The sequence below is a fragment of the Artemia sp. Qi Xiang Cuo genome, chromosome 16 (genome assembly GCF_049724085.1).
Source record: "Artemia sp. Qi Xiang Cuo chromosome 16, ASM4972408v1, whole genome shotgun sequence".
Taxonomy (NCBI): Eukaryota; Metazoa; Arthropoda; class Branchiopoda; order Anostraca; family Artemiidae; genus Artemia; species Artemia sp. Qi Xiang Cuo.
This window is the reverse complement of record NC_142809.1, coordinates 61,896,283-61,915,164: the sequence shown is the minus strand read 5'-3', so window position 1 is coordinate 61,915,164 and position 18,882 is coordinate 61,896,283. Positions and strand designations below refer to the sequence as shown.

General features: G+C 34.9%; 1 pseudogene; it reads left to right on the top strand.

Moving 5' to 3' along the window:
- Positions 1-12,752: 12,752 nt before the first annotated feature.
- Positions 12,753-14,096, top strand: LOC148943152 (phosphatidylinositol N-acetylglucosaminyltransferase subunit A pseudogene; annotated as a pseudogene).
- Positions 14,097-18,882: the final 4,786 nt, after the last annotated feature.

The following is an 18,882-nucleotide window of genomic DNA, read 5'->3' as shown; positions in this document are numbered from 1 at the left end:
TCTGAGTAAACATTCAAAACAAAAAATGGGGCAGCAGGTTACTTGGCAATGTCACCCTGATATCTGCAAGCTCTATCCGACGGATATTGAATTATGTCAAATTCTTTTTGATATCCTTGAAAATAATATAGCATTAAAATTTTCAACTGACAAAGTGGTTAATTTCTACCTTGGCGGCTTGGATTATTGTGAAATCAATTACAGGGACACAAGAAAGCATGGGCATTCGTTATACTGTAGCCCAAATGAGGGATGTCAGAGCTATTTGCGTTCTCTAAGGGCACTAGCTCCACATTTTCCTGTCTTGAACTGTTTCATTAATAGCGTATATAAGGCAGTATCAAAATGTAAGATTATACAACATATTAATCTACTAATAGTCGAGGGCTCGTACAAGGAACTAAGTCATTACATAGAAGAAGTGTCAAGTAGACTCTGTCGTAATAATAGTCAAGACTTCATTTACGGTGATAGCAATATTTCCGTGGATGAAAATACAATAATAAAATCATTTGGTGAGAGCCTTGATAAGGTAGCTAACAACAGGGATGTATACCCCACAATGCATTGTGACAGTTGTGAGCAGATAAAGACAAAATACCAATTGAAGAGTCTAAGATCCCTTTCAAATAAGAAAGGTTTTGATGTAATGATGGCCACGATTTTAGAACACCTACACCAGGACATACCCAAAGATGACAGAGAACAACTAATTCAATGTACAGGTTGGAAAGAGGATGTTATAGATTCATTCTCTGTCTGTGATTACTGTACTGGGAAAATGTTGAAAAGTCAGGAGAATGTCCGATCAGTATTAAATATCCTTCATATAGACTATACACCGGAATGTATAAAGTGTTTAAATAATTTTGAAATGGCAATGATTCAATTTGTAATGCCTTGTCTTACGATCGTCAGATTAGGGCAAGTAACTGCATTGAAGAGACCTAGAACAGAACTTGTTGACGCTCTTAAGGGGAGAATAGTATATCTACCTGTTGATGTGCAAGCAAATGCAGATATTCAGCCTGAAAAACTTCTTAACATTGATAGTTTTGTAGTCATTGTCAATGGTCAGCCTACTTACAACAAGAATGTTTGGACTGCACTAATAGATCTGAGAAAAGTCCATGAAGCACTGTTGTGGTTAAGAAAGAACAACAGTCTCTATAAAACAATACATGCATACACCCTAGAAGATTTAAATAAAATACTTGAAGCACGTCTTGCTGAAAAAGCGGTTGGTGTGGATAATTTACCTGAAATACCGGAAGCTGCAATCCTTCAGAAACTGACAGAAAGCGCAAAATCTACATTGGTTGAACATTTTTCTGTCCAGCCTCTCAATTCAGCGGTTCCAAAAGACTTCATTGAAGATTTTAAGCAGATGAAAGATCTTGGTACTGACCAATTTCAAATCAAGAAACTAAAAGGTGAGAGCGAAGACTTATTTCAGGAAGAACTTGATCTAAAAGTGTTTCCAAATCTTTTCCCGAAAGGCAAATATGGCTTGCGTGACAAGGCAAGACCATTTTGGATTAGGAATGCAGAATATTTTAAATCAAGGCTTCTTAGCAGACATACTAAGTTTCGTCTTGAAAAACACTTTCTTTTTCACAGCTTCCAATTGCAAGAATTCTCTTACATGTGTAATAGCGTCGGTCATATGTTGCGGACTGTGAAACCAAATCAATATGCTCGTCAATTTATAGACAGGCTTCATTCCCGTGATGGAGAGATGGAAGTGACTTTGTTTTCTGTTCAATCAAAAATCAGAGGATCTCAGCAGTATTTTCAATCTCTTTCCTATAAATTAAAGTCAATGATTGAACAATTGGGTCCACCGACTTTGTTTCTGACAGTTTCATGTGCTGAGTGGTACTCCCCTGAATTTATTGACTATTTACGGACTGTCCATAAGAACTTACCTGGTGTGGCAAAAATGACCCCAGCAGAGTTGACGTGTCTAGATCCAATTGCAGTTTCCATGCACTTTGACAAAAAATGGACACCTATATTTAATGAGCTAATTTGTTCAAAGACAAATCCTTTGTTTGGTAAAATTAAGGATCATTTCTGGCGTATCGAGTATCAGAAACGAGGTGCGCCTCACGTACACTGTGTGTTGTGGATAGAAGATGCTCCTATTATTGGGAAATCAACAGCGTCTGAAGTGATTCAGTATATCAATAGTATTATAACTTGTGAAATACCAAATAGATTGACTAGTCCAACTCTTCACAAACTGGTCAAAGACCATCAAGTGCACCGCTGTAATAAATACTGTCAAAGAAAGTATAAGAGAAAAAGAGGAAGATGGGTTACGTATTGTAAGTTTGGCTTTCCTAGTCCTACAAAGGAACGAACAGAATTATATGACATCCTTGACTGCTTGGCTTATGGTACAAACCGTAAAAAGCCAAGAAAAGGAATATATCATCTGCTTCGAAGAGATGACGAGCGTTATATAAATGACTATTCTCCTGCGTTACTTATTGCTAATCAAGCAAACATTGATGTTCAATAGATTGGCCATTTGGGCTCTAAATTATCGTATTACATTACCAATTACATGACTAAAGCAGAGAGTGTCGAAATAGAAGCAATGTGGGAGGAAGTAAATAATGCATGCAAAAGTCTTGGTCAACGAACTATGTCCTACTTGTTGAAGTCCATAAAAACCCGTCAAGTTGGAGCAGTTGAAGCTGCTGATAGGCTTCTTGGTACTAAATTTTATAGTATTTCTAGGCAATTTAGATATATTGACCTTGCGAAAAAGAGCGAGGTGAAGAGGACACTGAGAAGGTATGAGGAGCTTGAAAAGCTTGCTAAAAACGATCCACAGAGTAGTGATTTGTACATTGCCCACTGGGTTATTGATATATACCCTAAAAGACCGGAATATATGGAAATTATCAGTCTTTTTCAGTTATTTTCTTGGTATGAACGGGAGCGTAATGGTACTGATGATAATATGATATTAACTGACGGGTCCTTCTACCTCAGAAAAAGGCTTTTAAAACCATATATCATACAGCACAGAAAGGTAAACCCATTTGAAACTGACGAGAAGAAAAATGCTTACTATGGAGATCTTTTAAAATTGTTTAAACCTTGGAGAAATGAAAATGAACTAGTAGTCAGTGGAAATAGCAACTGCGAAGCCTACTGTGTTGAAAGTGTAAACTATCCCAACATGGTAGCTTACCACGAAAAATTTGTTGTTAAGAGGAAAAGCGATATAGAATTTGAAGAAAGGGTCCGAGAACTTGCAAAAGAAATTCTGAAGGCAGAAAATATTGATGAAAACATTGAAAATGACCCAGAAAATGCACTTCAGGGAGGAGTCATTGACAGAGCAGCAGATGCTATGGAGGATTTGTTAGATGCAAACAAACAGATTTTAAATGATGACACCGAAGACAGGCTGAAAAATGATTATGAGTCGCTCAATATTGATCAAAAGAGAGTTGTTGACAAAATTTTAGACTCAGTTACCAAGCGCAATGGTGCAACATCTTTGAAGTTGATTGTATCTGGATGTGGGGGTACAAGAAAATCTAGGGTTATCAGTGTCTTGAGAAGACTACTTTGCAACAAGTTCAAGAATGAAGATTGTCCCGTTGTAGTTATGGCACCTACTGGTATTGCTGCACATAGCATAAATGGTTTAAGAATACATAGTTGTTTAAGTTTAGCTATTGACCAGGAAAACACCACAAAATACACACCTCTCTCCACTGAAAAACATTTCACTTTGAGAAAGACACTTAAGGAGACAAGAGTTTTTATTATTGATGAAATTTGTATGGTTTCGTCTCTTCTTTTAACCTAAATTCATTTAAGATTATCAAAAATATTGGCAGTTGATTTGCCAATGGGTAATGCTAACTGCGTATTTTTGGGAGATTTTCTTCAATTAAGACCAGTAAGTGGTAATCCTCCTTATATGCCTCTCATACGACTAGAAGTAAAAAACAGGATCGAATCAGTTGGTACTTTTAACCTCTGGCATCTATTTGAGTATGAGGAACTAAGCATAAATGTGAGAAAAAAGATGAATAAAAGTTATGCTAATACACTTGCTGAAATTAGACAGGGGTTTTGCACTGGTGAAAATTTGAATAGTCTTTACAAGAGAAAAATTGGGAACTCCTACAGAGCTTCAAATGACGAAATAATAGATCTTTACTCAAAATTGTGTGAAGAGGGAAATAGACCTGTCATTCTTATGCCCACCAATGAAAATTGTATGGTAGTTAACGAGTTACTTCTTACAAAAAGCTGCTAAGACTACGTTAAACTTTCTGCAGCTGATCGACTCTCTTCAGTTGTTGACGACAAACGAATCGAACAGAAAGCAGCAAACACTGTTTTAAACTTTGGCAACGACGAAAAAAGAACAGCCGGTTCTTTCATGAGCTTGTTACTTGCAGTAGGTGCACGTGTAATGCTCCAAAGAAATATTTGTGTTGCTAAGGGGCTAGTAAATGGATAAATGGGAACAGTAACAACCTTCAAGTTGCTACCAAACGGAGAAATAATTGGAGTTCTTGTAAAATTTGATGGACTGGAACTTCCGGTTGAAATTGGCAGAGAAACCGTGCACTTTGAAGTTTTGAAGCAAGTCTTTTTTACGCGAAGACAGTTTCCTCTTCAACTGGCCTTTGCCATTACAATACACAAGTCCCAAGGACTAAGTTTACAGTGTGCAATTGTTGACGCAGGTAATCGTTGCTTCTGTCCAGGTATGTTGTACGTTGCTCTTTCCCGTGTGACCACTAGTGCAGGTTTACATCTAGTAGAATTTGATAAGACAAAGATTTATTGCGATGTTGATGCTTTAATTGAGTACAACCGTTTGAGACAAATTTATAGAACAGATCTTCCATTTTTTGAGTTCCCAGAAAGGCAACTCAGAGGTACACCAGATGAAGTATGTATAACAAATGAAGTAAACTCTAAAGGACAACAGACTCAAGGAAAAAAAATTCCATTGTTGGAGGTCCCAGAACAAGAATGAGAATCCTTTCAGTTGGAGAACCATTATTAATAAAAATTTATCCCAAAAATAACAAAAGTATAAACTAGTGTTAGACTGGTGGTGACAACAAGAGAGAAAAAATTAAATATTAATGCGAAACTTGATCATAGTGATATATTTCGTGTCATTCAACCGGCCCAAGATCGTCAAGAACAACACAAAAATGCTAATAATGCAAATGCACCAGCAAGTGCATATGTTACTCTTGATAGTAATAGAAAGGTATCAAGAATTATACATGCTGACTGGAATCAAGCATAAACTAATATATTTCTATCTGGATACGCAGGCAGCCAATGCTTTGCCATGGTACTCTCAAATATTGTCCGAGCTGCTATTATACCTCCAAGGCAATGGAATAAAAATATTCTCAACAGAAACATGATTGAAGGGGATACTATTTATGCTCTCATACGTGAAAATAATAATAATAGAAATCCAAGAGTTTTTCCGATTCCTCCTAGTGTCTATTTGGTATTGATAAATTTAGATGTCATCAAGGACGATTTTCTAATGTATGATGCAGTATTGTCCCTAAATTATGACGATAATTGGTTGTGCAGCGGAAGCTTATTGGATTCTATAAATAATGGAGAATTAGGAATTACATTATTGGCTGCTTTAAAAAAATTATTTAGAGAACATAATGCTGGAATAATAGTTGCATACTCTAAATCACTGGGTCTTATGCATTATGATGAAAAATACTATTTTACAGATTCTCACTCATGCGGACCCAGAGGAGCACCATTGCAAAATGATTATGGAAAAGCATGTGTCATAGAATCCGATACGATTGAAGAATTATATCGCATTACTCGAAGAGTCTTCAAAGCCAAAAATGAACAATTTACTATTCATTATATTGATGTTACAGTAAGTACATTAAAAGACGAATACTGAAATAACAAATTTATTACTATGTAAGAAGCGTCAGAACTGTAAATGTTCTCATTCATAATTACATAATGGTTTCAAATCAAGCAAGCTGCACGCAAGTTAAAAAAACAGTACTACACAAACAACAGAGATAGTATCTTGAAAAAAAAAAGAAAAGGTATTCAACCGACCAGGCGTATCGAGAAGTAATAATTGAGAGAGCAAAACAAAACAGCAAGATGTGTTATCACAATGATGAAGATTTTAGACATGCAAAAATTGAGACAGCCAAACAAAAGATCAAGGAGCGTTATCAAAATGATAAAGATTACAGAGAAGCAAGAATTGAGCAGGCTAAATAAAAGATCAAGGAGCGTTATCACAATGATAAACTTTATAGAGAAGCAACAATTGAGCAGGCTAGACAAAAGAGCAAGGAACGGTATGATAATGATGAAGATTACCGAAACAAACATAAGAAAAAAGTTGCTACCAGAATAATGGGTAGATACTGGGGTGACAAAAGCTATAATGAAAAAATTAAATTCTCTGCGAGGTTGTACCGAAGAACGCATAAGGACAAAGGGAAAAATTACATTCAGAAATACAAGAAGATGGCAAATTTACAGTAAAGAACGAACCTTAGCCCATAGTAGCAGAAATAAGAATATCTAGGTTGCAGCAGTAGCTAGCAACCTATTAATTACATAATCCGGGTTGCAGTGGTAGCTATATTAGTTAGCTGCCTGATTCTCTGAGGTTCGTCTCTTACTATTCCAAAGAAGAAAAAGCCGTAGGCTTTTTCCTGTTTGTAATAATACATTAAAAGATAACTATATGTGACGTAATAAGTGATCCGGGTTGCAGTGGTAGCTAGTTACATTAAAAGACAATCATTTGAATAACAAACCATTGCATACATTGGATCATACATTAAAGAACGAACTTTAGTCCATAGTAACTAAAGTATTATAAGGAATCATTATGTAGATGATGAATTTTCCTTAAGAATTTTCCGATTTCCCGCCTGACAAGGGGGAATGCTTTCTATTGTATTGTATAAAGGAACAGTCAAGTTAATCTTAGGCAGTTCTTTTTCTTTTCCTGCTCAGACAGACTTGCACTGGAACATCATAGAGCTGTTTAATAACTAATTTTAAAGGAAACTGAAGTGGCTAAAAAACTTTTGAAGGTTGACAAAAATAATTTTTAAAATTTAATCAATTTTTTGCGAAATTTTTATTAGGGACAGTTATCGTTTCTTACTAGGCTTTTAGCTACAGCTGCAACCCGAATTTTGTCAATTACAAAAACACTTAGATAAGACAAATTCCTGATGTTAAAATAATATAGGCTACAACAGTGTTAAAGAAAAATGCAGTTTTTTACATAAAGGATCGATGTGGTTTATAATAAAGAACGACCTCTTTCCTATACTAAATTTTATAGGCCGCTTAACTATAGCATAGGCTAGTACAGTTATTATATTTAAGGCCAATATATTAGAATTTTCCACTAAAAGACGGTCATTGGAATAAAAACCCAATACATACATTTGATTTAGTTAGCTACTTGATTGTTTGAGGCTAGTTATAATAAAGAACGAACTCTTGCCTATAATAACTTATATAGGCATCCCGGTTGCAGCGGTAGCTAGCAACCTACTAAGAGACGATCACGTCCAATGTTAAGAAATATAAAAACCCATAGTTCCTAACAAAGGAGTCAGATCAAAATTATAATAAAGAACGACCTCTTGCCTATACTAAATTTTATACGCCACTTAATTATAGTATATGTTAGTAATTCAACAGATAGCTTGGCACTGAAATATCGTAGAGAGTTGTTCAATGGCTTATTTTAAAGGAAATTAATGGGGTTAAAAACATTTTGTAATTAAAACAAATTATTTTTATTACATTTAGAAACAAATTTAGCCCATTGTATATAATCCGGGTTGCAGAGGTAGCTAGCAACCTAGTAAGGGACGATGAAGTCCAATGTTAAGAAATATAAAAACCCATAACTCCTAGAAAAAGATTCAGATCAAAACGAAGTACACTATTGGAACCGCCTTGTCCAAAACTTCAATATAGTTTATTATAATAGTTTATATAGTTTATTATAGTCTATATAGTATATTCAAACCTTTTTGATTTTATTTTTCATTTTGTTAGTTTTTTTTCATCTTTTATAATAAAGAACAACTTCTTGCCTATACTAAATTTTATACGCCACTTAATTATAGTATAAGTTCAACAGATAGCTTTGCACTGGAACATCGTAGAGAGTTGTTCAATAGCTCATTTTAAAGGATATTGATGGGGTTAAAAACCTTTTGTAATTAAAACAAATTATTTTTATTACATGAAGAAATTCTAATTATATTCCTTAAGAAATCATCATAAGTAAAAATTTCCCATACGGAAATTGAACTCAAGCCAACTGGGTGAGAGCTATTCCAACCTCTAGACCACATAGGATATATTAAAATATCCGATTAATGAATTACATTAAAAGACGATCATTGGAATAGCATAACACTGCATACATTGGACTTAATTAGCTACTTGATTGCTTGAGGTTCGTCTCTTACTATTTTTACAATAAAGAACGACATCCAGCCCAAGCTAACTGAAACATAATTATGGATTATGTAATTTCCATCAGTATCATGGCTGTACAGATGGCTGAAACCTATAAAGGAACAAACCATTACAGTAAAGAACGTTTCATGTTAAAGATTGATCAATGATGTCATAATCATAGTTTGTAGCCAGGTCGTCTCTTACTATTCAAATTAAGAAAAAGCCATAGGCTTTTTCCTGTTTGTAGTTTCGCATCAAACAAAGAAGAGATTTCATCTGGGTTGCAGCGGTAGCTAGCAAACTAGTAATCTGGGTTGCAGCGGTAGCTAGTAACCTATTAAGAGACGATCACGTCCAATGTTAAGAAATATCCGGGTTGCAGCGGTAGCTAGCAACCTAGTAAGAGACGATCACGTCCAATGTTAAGAAATATAAAAACCCCTAACTCCTAGAAAAATAGTCAGATCAAAACAAACAAAGCAAAAAGTACACCATTAGTAAGAGACGATCACGTCCAATATTAAGAAATATAAAAACCCATAGTTCCTAAAAAAAAGGAGTCAAATCAAAACAAAAAGTACACCATTAAAACCGCCTTGTCCGAAACCCCTGCATAGTAAACTTTCTGTCCCTTGGCTTGAACAGCAAGGGAAATGTATTGGCTTGAAAATCAAGAAAAGTGGCAGCTACTACAACATTCTGCCTAAACGGGATATTTTTTTTTATTTTCTTTCTTTTCCACAGATAGCTTGGCACTGGAACATCAAAGATATTTGTTCAATGGCTCATTTTATCCGGGTTGCTACAATAAAGAACGACCACTTGCCTATACTAAATTTTATACGCCATCCGGGTTGCAGCGGTAGCCAGCAACCTAGTAATTACAGTAGAGAACGACATGATCATTCTAATTGAAATAATCTATTTTACATTAAAAGACGATCATTAGAATAATAAACCATTGCATACATTCGACTTAGTTAACTACTTGATTGTTTGAGGTTCGTCTCTTACTATTTCAAAGAAGAAAAAGCCGTAGGCTTTTTCCTGTTTGTTTTATCCGGGTTGCAGCGGTAGCTAGCAACCTAGTTTATAATAAAGAACGATCTCTTACATCTACTAAATTTTATAGGCCACTTAACAATAGTATAGGCTAGTACAGTTATATTTAAAGTCAATATATTAAAATTTTCAATTAAAATTTTTACAATAAGGAACGAACTGTAACCCATAGTAACTTAAGTATTAAATCAAACAGTTCTTGGTCATAATAAAAAACTGTGTAATGGCTCATTTTAAAGGAAACTGCTGTATGTAGAAACCTTTTGTAATTAACAAAATTAATTATTATTATAAAACAAATTAGTACGATATGGTAAAGAACTAACTCTAGGCGATAGTAACTAATTTAATGTTGAAAACAAATAATTACGGCAGAAACCTAATTGGTAGTATCCGGGTTGCAGCGGTAGCTAGCAACCTAGTAAGAGACGATCACGTCCAATGCTAAGAAATATAAAAACCCATAGCTCCTAAAAAAGGAGTCAGATCAAAACAAAAAGTACACCATTAGAACCGCCTTATCCGAACCCCTGTATAGTGGGCTTTGAACCGCCAACCTTTCGGTTAAAGGCCGATCGTGCTTCCCACTTGAACTATGACGTCATCAATTAAAGTTTTAAAATTAACGATATGATAAACATAATACTTTTATCAATTTTCTTTTATATTTTTACAGTAAAGAACGAACCTTAGCCCATAGTAAAATTACATTAAAAGACGGTCATTTTCCAGAGTTGCAGTGGTAGCTAGCAACCTAGTAAGAGACGTATAGTAAAGAACGAACCTTAGCCTATAGTAAAATAATGTTAAAAGAAGATCATTAGAAGAAAAAACCATTGCTTAGGTTGGACATAGGTAGATGCCTGATTCTTTGAGAGTCGTCTCTTACTACATCAAAGAAGAAAAAGTAGTAGGCTTTTTACTGTTTTTAATCAGGTTATATTAAAGAACGAACTTTAATCAATAGTAACCTAAGCGTTAAAATATATATTAAAAAATATTCGGGTTTCAGCGGTAGCTAACATCCGGGTTGCAGCGGTAGCTAGCAACCTATTAAGAGACGTATAGTAGAGAACGAACCTTAGCCTATAGTAAAATAATGTTAAAAGAAGATCATTAGAAGAAAAAACCATTGCTTAGGTTGGACATAGGTAGATGCCTGATTCTTTGAGAGTCGTCTCTTACTACATCAAAGAAGAAAAAGTAGTAGGCTTTTTACTGTTTGTAATCAGGTTATATTAAAGAACGAACTATAATCAATAGTAACCTAAGTGTTAAAATATGTAGTAAAAAATATTCGGGTTTCAGCGGTAGCTAACATCCGGGTTGCAGCGGTAGCTAGTAACCTAGTAAGAGACTGTCACGTCCAATTTTAAGATAATTCAAAAATAGTCTAGCACTGGAACATCGTAGAGAGCTGTTCAATAGCTCATTTTAAAGGAAATTATGGGTTTAAAAACCTTTTGTAATTAAAATAAATTATTTTTATTTGGGTTTCTGCGGTAGCTAGCAACCTAGTAAAAGATGTTAAGAAATATAATAACCCATAGTTCCTAACTTACATTAAGGAACGAACTGTAGCCCATACTAACTGAAGTAATAAAAGGAATAATTATATACAAGATTATTTTGATTATATTTCTTAAGAAATCAACATAAGTAAAAATTTCCCTTACTGGTATTTGAATCCGGTTTGCAGAGGTAGCTAGCAATCTAGTTAGAGACGATCACGTCCAATGTTAAGAAATATAATAACCCATAACTTCTAAAAGTAGAGTCAGATCGAAACACATAGTACACTATTAGGACTGCCTTGTCCAAAACCCCTATATAGGAAACTTATATATGTCATTTGGGTTTAACAGAAAGAGAAATATATCAAGAAAACGAGCCCTTGCTATGTTCAAACCTTTGCTTCAACAGCAAGGGCTTGAAAATCAAGAAAAGTGGCAGCTACTACAGCATTCTGCCTAAAGGCATCTTTTTTCCTTAGATAGCTTGGCACTGGAACATCGTAGATTTGTTAAATGGCTCATTTTAATGGAAACTAATAGATTTAGAGCCATTGGTAATTTATTTATTTAAAATAAAATCAATTTTTCCACTTAAAACTGCATTTTTATGGCCAATTTTGATGAATGACGTCATAATCGTAGGTAGTAACCATATTAAGTTTTAAGTTATAATAAAGAACGACTTCTTGCCTATTCTAAATTATATACGTCACTTAATTATAGTATAGGTTAGTAATTCTACAGATAGCTTGGCACTGGATTATGTAAAGGTTTGATGCAGTACATGGGAATTTTACATAAGGGACCGATATATTTCATCATAAATGGTATTTGTCAATTTGGTTTTTTCATATAATTATCCATTATTATGTAAAATGCAGTAATTTTTGGGGGGTTTTAACAAAAAAATTATTTGTTAACTGAAAATTGAACAATTCCTGAAAATTTTAAATATAATAAGTTTATTTAACTGCAAATTGCAAAAATATTTATGATCTCTGAGGAATAATTTTAATTTTTTTAATTCAAACCAGAAAATACCAAAAAACTTTTAAATTAGTTTAGTTTTTCTTTCGCTTTAAATTACTCGTTACGCCATTTTACCGAGTGTAAATCATAATATTTCCTATACCAGGACTCTCACCCATAATTTTGGGTGAGAGTCAGCTAGGTAGCTAGCAACCAAGTAAGAGACAATTACGTTCAATGTTAAGAAATATAAAAACCCATAACTCCTAAAAAGAGACTGATAAAAGCAAAACGAACACCATTAGAACCGCCTTGTCCGAAATTAGGTTTTTTATATAATTATCCATTATCCGGGTTGCAGCGGTAGCTCTTGCATAACCACGTATGACGTAATAAGTGAATGAAATATTTATACACGGTTATCTTTCGACAAAAATAATTCACTTTATTGTTGTTCTCAGTCCAGTTTCGCTAAAGTTGTTATATGAACTGCAAAAATATTTATGGTCTCTGAGAAATAATTTGAATCTTTTAATTCAAACTAGAAAAATACTTTAAAATTTTAAAATTAGTTTATATTAAAGAAAAAACTATAGTCCATAGTAACTGAAGTATTTTTTTTTACAGTAAGGACCGAAGTCTATCTTATAGTAACTGATGCAACAAGGAAAAGAAGAAGAGGTATGTCATATATGCTAAAATATCTGTATGGTTTCCGATTATTTCCACCCCAATCTGGGAGGAGTGGAATCACACATTTGGGCAATTTCATGGAGTCTCACTCAGAAAGGTCATACTGTGTTAGTTCTTACCCATATGTACGAAGGCTATCTTGGAGTGAGGGAATTTGAAAATGGGATTCGCGCTCACTACTTACCTTTAAAACCGTTCTATGACATTAATACTCTACCAACTGTTTTTGGAGCCTTACCCCTCATTCGTGACGTTCTTTTGGAAGAGCAAATACAGATTGTCCATTGTCACTCTGCCTTTTCCTCCTTAGCTCATGACGCTCTTTTAGTTGGTCGCCTTCTTCAACTGAAGGTTGTATTTACGGACCATTCTCTTTTTGGATTCGCTGATGCTTCTGCCATTGTGATGAACAAGTTTTTGGAGATTTCTCTTGCTGCATGTGATCTCTGCATTTGTGTTTCTCATATCGGCAAAGAAAATATGGTTTTGAGAGCAAAGTATGAAAAATCTGAAGTGTCAGTTATACCAAACGCCTTTGATGCTTCACACTTCAAGCCATATCCAAGTCAAAGAGATCCTTCCAAAATAACAGTGGTTGCAATTAGTCGGTTGGTCTACCGAAAAGGAATTGATCTGCTCGTCAAAGTTATTCTGATTATCTGTGAACAGTTTAAAGAGGTACAGTTTCTAGTGGGAGGAGACGGACCTGGAATGCTTCCCTTAGCAGAAATGGTTGAAAGATATTCTCTCCACTCTAGAGTCTCCTTATTAGGCGCGTTGGATAAATCTGGCGTTCAACGGGCCTTAGTCAAGGGAGATGTATTTCTCAACACTTCACTTACTGAAGCCTTTTGCATAGCCATTTTAGAAGCAGCTGCCTGTGGGCTGCACGTAGTTAGTACAAAGGTTGGAGGGATACCTGAAGTTTTGCCAGATCCTCTAATCACTCTAGTCGAACCAACTGTTGATGCTATTGTTTCTGGGCTAGGAAAGGCCATTGATCTTGAAAGACAAGGATTTCAGCGATCTTTGGATGAGTGCTACTTAAAGATTCGTAATGCTTATAGTTTGGAACGGGTTGTGGATAAGACTTGTAAGGTTTATGACAAAGTTATGAACAAGCCTCAATACAGCATCAAAGAAATCTTTTGGAGGTATTATGACTCTGGTCCAATTGCTGGCAAAATATTCCTTCTTCCCGTAGCAGCTGCTAATATTCTTCTTCGATTTCTTGATTTGCTTCGACCCAGACAGGTTATTTTACCGGTAGAAGACAAAAATTCAGAAGCACATAAAATAAGTCTTGTTGCACCCGATAAATCTTACCCAGAATTGAATACGTCTTGACTAGTGCCTTGAAACCTCTTGTTGAAGAAAATCTATTAAATCTTTGTATGTTTTCATCTGTTGTTTTTTTTCAATTAGTATTTTATTTTTGTTTTCTTTATTTAAACTTTATTTCCTTTATTTTCTTTATTTAAACTTTATTTATTTTTATTTTCTTTAATTTTTTTTGTCAACCCCCCCCCCAAAAAAAAATCCAACCTCGACCATATTATTGTGTCTACGTCCGGTCTAATTAAATCCGAGGTGTTTTTTTTTTATGAGGAGAAAATAAATGATGACCATCTCCCTATTTCGTGCCTAATTGAGCCTCCTAATGTTCAAGTCCACTTTAAGGGTCCCCATTCAAAATGGTATCAAAAGCCCAATTGGAATCGGATAAACGTTGAGATGTATAATACTACTTTATGCACTCTACTCTCAACTATTAAAGTCCCTTTTCACTTGCTCCAGACTTCAATAAAGTGCCCTGATTCTAAGGAAGATCCGGGTTGCAGCGGTAGCTAGCAACCTAGTAAGAGACGATCACGTCCAATGTTAAGAAATATAAAAACCCATAGCTCCTAAAAAGGAGTCAGATCAAAACAAAAAGTAGACCATTAGAACCGCCTTATCCGAAACCCCTGTATAGTAAACTTTCTGTCACTTGGCTTGAACGGCAAGGGAAATATATTGGCTTGAAAATCAAGAAAAGTGGCAGCTACTACAACATTCTGCCTAAACGGAATATTTTTTTTTCTTGTTTTCCAGAGATAGCTTGGCACTGGAACATCGTAGAATGTTAATCAATGGCTCGTTTTAAAGGAAATTAATTGGGTTAAAAATCTTTTGTAACTAAAATAAATTATTTCTAAGAGAGAATAAACTTTTCAATTAAAAACTGCATTTTTGATGTCTTTTCATACTGCAGTCTTTCAAAGATATTTGATTTTTGTACATAAATCATAATCGTATACCAGTGGTAAGATTTGAACCTACGCATCCGAAAAGACTGATGGCTAACGCCAGCATCTTGGACCACTCGGCCAATCAGCCTCTCATAACTAAATATATGTGAATTTTTTATTATTATAATAAAGAACGGCCTCTTACCTATACTAAATTTTATATGCCACATTATAGTATAGGTTAGTAATTCAACAGATAGCATGGCACTGGAAAATTGTAGAGAGTTGTTCAATGGCTCATTTTGTTATAATAAAGAACGACCTCTTACCTATACTAAATTTTATACACCACTTAATTATAGTATAGGTTAGTAATTCAACAGATAGCATGGCACTGGAACATTGCAGAGAGTTGTTCAATGGCTCAATTTGAAGGAAATTAATGGGGTTAAAAACTTTTTGTAATTAAAATAATTATTTTTATTACATTAAGAAATTTTATATGTTCCTTAAGAAATCATCATAAGTAAAAATTTCCCATGCAGAAATTGAGGGGGGATATTTTCTCAAATTAAACGAGAAAACAGGAGATGCTACAGATAACTTAACATTGTGGCAAGGCAGGGACATATCCCCTTGCATATCTACCTAATAAGGTATGACAGTTCTATTATGGAATAAACAGCTGGACAAACTACGATTTTTACACTAGTATAGAGGAACGAAAAATATACAAACATTCTATAAAATATTCATACAGGTAGTCCCAATATACCCTATTGACATTCTCGCACACGTGCAACTGTAATACTATCAGAAATAGCAATCGAGTCAGATTACAAGTATCATATTGCTAGAAAACTTTGAAAGTCAACAGAACAACTTGTTTCCCTCTAGAATAGAAAATGCAATTCTGCAAAATTCCCCTCTGGTAAATTACGCAGCTTTGGTATAGTTATGTTATTTAAGTGTTATAAAATTAAGGAACAATGACACGAAGAAGAGACAATTTGACGCGTTCCTGAATAATTTTAAACAATATTGAAGACATCAGAATTTTCCAAGCGATGGTTCACAAGAAGCGGCTATTTTCCTAGGAACTATCTGAGTATGTCAAATCACTAATTAAATAAAGGTAAGGGCAATCAGGAGCATGGGGGGAAGGGACACCCCTTAATGCTGTCAGCCAGCCGGTAAAAAAATTGAGTCGCTTTGCGCCCGCATTTTACTGTATCATTTTTTTTCTAATTAGGTAAATTGACTAATGGAAATATATGACTTAAATCAGTCTCTGTCGTTATAAAAACGAAAAATGAAGTAATTTTAATGGCAGTATCACCCAAATCAGTCGGCAAAAATAACCAGTCATCCTGTAAAATCCATTGTTCTCCCCCCAAAAAATTTTGGCTAGTAACACTTCTGCGGGCAATACCTCCAAAATTATGAAAAAACTGAAAGACTATGGTGGTTTAGGAAAAACTTTGGAATCTTTCAACCTTGCCATGGATAATCATTTTATGTAAGGTATAAGGATTTAAGCCAGGCACACATGTAAGAGGGGTGGTACTTGGGAACTGTGGTACTCAAAAATCTTGATATATATCTTTTTTTTCTTTGGTACTTATATGTTATAGCACCATTGTTAAGTTCTTCATCCATTGACGCATTGTAGAACCGGTTTCTTTGTTAGTTTCTTTCAGCTTAGCGTCAGAAAAACAGAAACAAGTGACAGAATAGAGCGGAAATATATAATTTGGACTATATATTTACACATTAGGGGGGGGGGTAAAGCGTTTGGACAGTATAAGGTTAGAAAATAATTTAGTATAAAGCTAGGAACAAATTTTGTGAAATTTCATTAGGATTGATCAGAGAAACAGGTCCTACTTTGATAAAGAACTTAACATAGGCGCTATAACAAATAAGTACCTTTTCTTTTTCCAATAATCCCCGTAGTTACATCTTATTTATCTGTCTTCAGAACCTTTTCAGAGTTCTGCACTCCAGAAATAATCCCTATTTCCGATAGAAATTACTGCGTATGTGTGATTCTGCTTTTTTAATATTAGGCTATGACCTTCTTGGTGATTAGGAACATTTTACATGAACTGCATCCCCCCACTCCACCCAATTGACTAGATATTGCCCATGGTAATATGATAGAAAATGTTTGTTGGGTTTTGTTGGTTTGCATAGCCTTGTGTGCTTATTTCTCACTGACAGTTGATTTACAAAAATTCAAAGTTTATTCCGACAGTTGTTTTTTTAGTACATCTTTGCCTTTATGGTAATATATGACTCATTTTTCAGTTTTCATTGTCATTTTCACAAATCCCCTGAGTCTCTGGGGAAGGGGAGGGGAAAGTTATGCAATTGGCCCATTGCTCAGTTAAAGTATTGTTATTAAGAAATATACAGAATTTTCGGGGGGCAGAGGATTGTCTGCTCAGGGATTCCCAGGGAGAGAATATACCGTGGGGAGAAGTTTCCCGGGGACATTTTACACGGGGGAGGGAAAGGAATTTCCTGGGATGATTTGAAAACGGTCAGCAATCAAACAAAAGAATAACAAATTTCCTGGACTGAAAGTAAGGAGTAACATTAAAGATTTAAACGAATAAAAATTATTCCGCATATGAGGGGGGCTACCCCTTCCTCAACCCTCGCTCTTTACGCTAGTCTTGGAAGCTCATTAAAAATACTTCTCATCTGAATTCAACTATTTTTGTGTTTGAGCAGTCTTTCTTACTGAGTTGTGATAAAAAATCCAGCATAAATGTGACGGTTGAGAAAAGGGTAGTCCCCCTCATGTACAGCATAAATTTTGTTCGATTTTTAGTTTTAATACTACTTCTTACTTTCAGTTGGAAAAACTTGTTGTCTTCTGAAATTTAATATGAAGAAAGATATATCTATGGTTGTATTAACTTTGAAAACAAATTACGTTTGACTCAAATTCAACTGCTGCTCACCTGGAGGCAATGGTTTAGGAGATAGCTTCATGGTATTAAGAAGGTTCGAAAGTAAATTTCAGTTACTGTTCACTTAAAAGCTATTTACTAGATTCTTTCTAGCCTTAGGCAGCACAATTAGAGACAAAATGAATGTATGGGGTTGAATTTACACATTTTTAAAACCTTAATTAGGGACTAGATTGCATTGCGGGTCTCTGGAAGTTGTAATCACCTAATACAAAAGGTAAACTTCGCTATAAGATAGAAATCAGATAGACAAAAAAGAAACGCACAACACTATTTGACTCTCCCATTCAATGTTCATTCTAAAAATAATATGTCCTGCTGTCCCCGTAACGGCGTCCCAGTCTCCACCCTCGTAATGTAGCCCTTGCCCAGATACAAATTTTTGCGGGTTTTATCCTATTTTTTGGATGGGGTGGGGTGGGGGTGATTGTGAACAAACGGTAAAGTTCTAGAGCGCCTTCTAATTTAGCTAAGATGAAAGTGGAAACGTTTTTTGATGCCTTTTTTATGCTCTTTTTCAACTCAATAATTGCTTCTGGGGCTAGAGAGGCCCCAAAGGTATTTCATTTTTAGGTACTTTCACATTAAATGGACATTTACAAGGAAACCAGTCATGAAAACCCTGTTTTTGACGGGTTAACCGCTATAGAGTAATACAATGATAGCGTGGTTTTTATTGCGTATACGATATTTAAAAGGTTGTTTTTTGGGGTTTAGGGGGGGGGGGGTACCAAGGGTAGGTTACTTATTTAATATATGCTTTATTTTACCCCCCAGTCTCCCTAATGTACAAATATATAGCCCAAATTTGTTTATAAACTATTATATATTCGTCCTATTTCATTTCATTAGCATTAAACCAAACTTGACTTTTTAGAAATGCCCATATAATGGGAAAGTACCCATTTTTATAACCAAACA